Source organism: Kryptolebias marmoratus, linkage group LG7, assembly GCF_001649575.2.
Source record: "Kryptolebias marmoratus isolate JLee-2015 linkage group LG7, ASM164957v2, whole genome shotgun sequence".
Taxonomy (NCBI): Eukaryota; Metazoa; Chordata; class Actinopteri; order Cyprinodontiformes; family Rivulidae; genus Kryptolebias; species Kryptolebias marmoratus.
Window position 1 is genome coordinate 6,507,677 of NC_051436.1, and position 4,560 is coordinate 6,512,236.

Genomic DNA, 4,560 nt, shown 5'->3' on the forward strand with positions numbered 1-4,560 from the left:
GGGGGGCCTTCGAAAGCACGCCGCCCCACCACCGTTCGGACCCGGCGCTCCAGACAGAGGTCGCACGACGCCGAGAGATAACGGCGCCAACAACCATCCAAGGAACAAGCGATGAGACTTCAGTGGAGACAGGGTCAAAGGTCAAGGTCACAGATCTGTAACAGAGGAAAAATTAAACTGCACAGCTGGACACCTCGTGGGTCAAGGGTGATCACCATTGATTTCATGGTGATAAGATCAAAGGTCAAAGTCACAGATGACCTTGTGCTCCAACGATGTAGCCACGTAACGGAGGGAAATTACACTACACAGTTGACCTCTTAGGTCAAGGGTGATCACCATTGATTTCAAGGCTCATGGGGTCAAAGGTCAAGGTCCCAGGTAACCCCTTTGTTAAAAACTTCTCTCTGCTCCTACATGTGAGCCTTTTGTTTCCCTCGACAAGGAGGTTCTGTCAGATTTTCAAGAACTGTTGGGGTTCTCACAAAAAAACAACAAATTAATAAATATTGATGGCGATTAATGGTGATTATTGGTGATCATTAGTCAATATTGGTGATTTATTGGTGATCATTAGTGATTTATTGCAATCATTAGTGATTATTGGTGATTTATTGGTGATTAATGGTGATTATTGGTGATCATTAGTGATTTATTGTGATCATTAGTGATTATTGGTGATTTATTGGTGATTATAGGTGATTTATTGGTGATTTATTGGTGATTTATTGGTGATTTATTGGTGATTTGTTGACGCTGTGACCTTGGCGGATATTTAAGCTCTGAGTGTTTCTAGTTTTTCTGCCTTTGATGGGAGAAAGTTAATCCGATGATTTGTTTTTTAAAATATGCCGCAGACTGAAGGTTTTATGATCATTTCTTTGGTTTCGGTCGAACATTAAAAGACGATTTCCGACAGCTTCCATCGTGAAATCCAGCTCCAGTCAAACGTCTCGTTTTCTTTCCGCCTTTCTTGTTTTCCGTACGTCTCCTTTCAGGAACCGAGAAGCTTTCCACGTGCGACTTCAAAGCTCTGCTGAACTGGTGGGAGGAGAGCGGTCGTTTACCACAGGCTGCCCGCGCTCGCTAAGAAACGCAAGAATACGCTTTCATTTGAAAATGGGCCAAGTTTAAAACGTTGAGATGTACCGTCTGTCTGTTAGCAAAATATCTCATGAGCCACAGGTCGGATTTAAAAGAAACTCTCAGAAATGCACCGTTGGATGCGCGTCTGCAACTGATCAGCTTTTGGAGTCCACCCAATTCAAGATGGCCGCCACTGCCAGCTTATCTTACAGAACACAGAAACGGCTCTAACTCAGTCAGTTTTACAGATATTGAGCTAAAATTTGTTGTGGTAGTAGCTGAGAGTGATCACCAAAACATAATCCAAGGGTGACTTTTTGTGGAAAATATTTGCCTAAAAACTTTAGCATTAACTGTTGGAGTCAACCCTGTCTGTCTGTTAGCAAAATATCTCATGAACCATTTGACAGATTTTAATAAAACTTTCAAGAAGTGATGCCTGGATGTGAATCTACAGCTGATTAACTTTTGGCATCAACCTGATTCAAGATGGCCGCCGCAGCTAATCGACAACCGGAAACGTAAAAATGGCTGAAACTCGGTCAGTTTTACAGATATCGAGCTAAAATTTGACGTGGTAGTAGCTGAGAGTCGTTCACGACACATACTAACGTAAGTTACACGACATGTGTTTACAGATTCTCACAGCTGCACACAAATGAAAAAAAAAAAAAAGACGAATTTACAAAAGTGACACCATCGCAACGTCTACAAAGCAAGTTTAAACAGTAAGGATTTTTACCTTTCTGTCAATAAAACGTCTCGTATCAAGTTTGTTTTTATTCCTGTCAAGAAAACAAACAAACAAACAGATTAATTACAGCAGCTGAATGAAGAAAAAGCAGCCAAATTAACTGATAAAACTCTCCGGCCTCGAGGCGAAACATCTGCCGTCTGACGGCGCAGACAGACAACCCGATAAACTCCGAAATGACCCTTTAAAACCTGCAGGCTGTTCAATGAAGACCACTCTGTCAAAAAAAAGGAGGTTTAAAAAAACACCAAACAGATCAAATTTAATCTGTCCTCATCATTTTTTAAACATTTCTTTAAACACTAAAGTTTGTGTCGTTATTCAAACAAATATGAACCCATGGAATCGTCTTCAGGTGATAAAGACGATTAAATCAAAGCTTTATATAAAAAAGTGGGAATAGTTTGTCTTCTTAAGACAAAGTCAAACTTCCTCCCACACGAAATGGAAATCCATTTTTTCTTCTTCATGCGTTTTATTTTTCACTAAACGCAGAGATCATCAGTTCAGAAATAATTATTTCCGAAGCCTGAAAGAGGAGCGGCCGTGAAGATGTGACTTCTTTTTAACGGGAATCTTTCCGCTGGAACAGAAAAACTGATCCTTGTGTCAATTTTTATTATTTTTAACATAAAAACGAGTTCATTATGAAAAGATTTGGATGAAGTTTATTTAATTATTTAGGTAAAAAAAAATAAAAACGTCATGAAACACAAAGTAAATGTTTGTTAGAGTCCATAGTTTGTAATAAAAGTTGAATTATTTCCTGTTTTAAAAGAAGTAAAACCTTAATAATTTCTGCCAATTTCACTTATTTACTTATTTATATATATTTATATAAAACTACTTAATAACTTTGAATATTTAACCCCATTTAGTTTCTATATTCTGCTTCAGACGTGTTTTTATAGAATATTTAAGTCTTCCTCCGTATATTTCTACATCTACAGACCTCAGATCATAACCCCCATTTCTATTTTACACACACACACATATATATATATATATATATATATATATATATATATATATATATATATATATATATATATATATATATATACTTGATCAATAAGTGGTCACATGATCAAATGATAAATGACAATAATCCATAAAATGTCCATAAATTTCAACAAGTTTGACCTCTAACCTCGTTCTTCCCGCTGCAGATGTCCACCCTCCTGGACCGTCCTTGTCCTCATCCTCATCCTCGTCCTCGTCCTCGTCCTCATCCACATCCTCGTCCTCAGATCTCAGGTTCGTGGAGGAAACTGGACCCAGAAACGGAGATCGAACTTAAAGATTCAATGAAACCAAAAACAAATGACAGAAAAGAAAAAGGCAAAACTCCAGGAAACAAGGAGGAGAACCGGACCGGGCCTGAAGACCAGGAAGACCGAGCGGACTGATGAGGAGGCCGGGGACAGGTGTCCTGATGCTAACGGGGAACAGGTGACGGTGTTTCCACAGACTGGCTCGGGGGAGGGGGAAACAGGAAGTCACAAACTAACACAGAAACAACAAACAAATGGTCAGAAAACTGAGCCGGGTTTCAGACGCGTTTCCCCACATCGCCTCACAGTTTGGTTCCTGCGATCGAACCGCTGAAGGGTGTCAGATCTGCACTTCTGTTCGTGTCCGCCTGCTCCACGCCGCCGGATCGACAGCTTCGCTAAACGGACTCTTTAAGACAGGAAAATGTCCAACCGTCCCGCCCCATCGCTGCAAATGAGTTCAAATAAAATAAAGAATGAATCACCAAAAACCATTTTATATTCCAGGGAAAAGAGTCGAAATATTGAGTTAAAAAAGTCGTTTAGGAGGAGGAGGAAATGTTTGTGGGTTTTCCAGAAATGGGCGGAGGAGTTCAGGTATCTGGGAGTTTTGTTCCCGAGTGATTTAAGGATGGAGCGGGAGGAAGATGGATCTACGGAACGATCGGTCGAGGTGAAAGAGTTGAGTCGAAAAGGAAAAGCTCTGGTCGTGAACTTGTGGTCGTGAAGTTTGGGATCGTAACCGAAACAACGAGATCCTGGATCCAAGCTTCCTTCGGCTCATCCTTAGAGATCAGGCGAGGAGCTCCGTCATCCCGGGAGGAAGCTCGGAGTCAAGCCGCTGCTCCTCCTCATCGAAAGGAGTCAGCTGAGATGGTTCATCTGATCAGGACGCCTCCTGGACATCTTCCTTTGGAGGTTTTTCCGATCATGTCTCACTGGGAAGAGACCTCAGGACAAACCCAGAACTCTCCTTAGGGATGATGGATTCTCTCTGGCCCGGGAATGTCGTGGGATCCTCCAGGAGGAGCTGGGGAGTCTCTGGGGAGGCAGGAGATCTGGGTTTCTCTCCCGGACCTGCTGCCTCCGCGACCCGACCACGGATAAGAGGCAGAAGATGGATGGAGATTCAATTTGTTTATTTTTTCCCCTCCTAATGAACCTGTCGGACGTTTCGGAGCCGCAGCCCGGTGCCATACCGCCTTAAAAAACGGCTTTTTTTTTTTTTTTTTTTTTTTACTTTGAGCTCCTGAACAAACGGCAACGAGGTCACCGCCCCCTGTCGAAGATGGAGGCCCCGGATGACGAGGAGAGCAGCCGCTCTACCACACAGCATCGATAACTCTTGTTTTGTTTCTACAACAGGTAAGATACTAACTGCTCCTAACCTAAACGTGTGAGCCGACATGAAATCAAAGCCACCGCCTGTGGGAAGCGGCGTATCCC

General features: G+C 42.2%; 1 long non-coding RNA gene across 2 annotated transcripts in view; it reads right to left on the reverse strand.

The window, feature by feature from the left end:
- LOC112450444 overlaps window positions 1–4,560 on the reverse strand; it is a 42,022-nt gene that overhangs the window by 30,652 nt on the left and 6,810 nt on the right. Inside the window, exons 2-3 of one of the 2 annotated variants that reach the window (XR_003039075.1) lie at window positions 2,991–3,111; window positions 72–155 (exon numbers count right to left, since the gene is read on the reverse strand). This is a non-coding gene — a long non-coding RNA (uncharacterized LOC112450444). Of the gene's footprint in view, window positions 1–71; window positions 156–2,990; window positions 3,112–4,560 lie in introns of those variants that run through there. The other variant, XR_003039076.2, reaches the window with a different exon arrangement.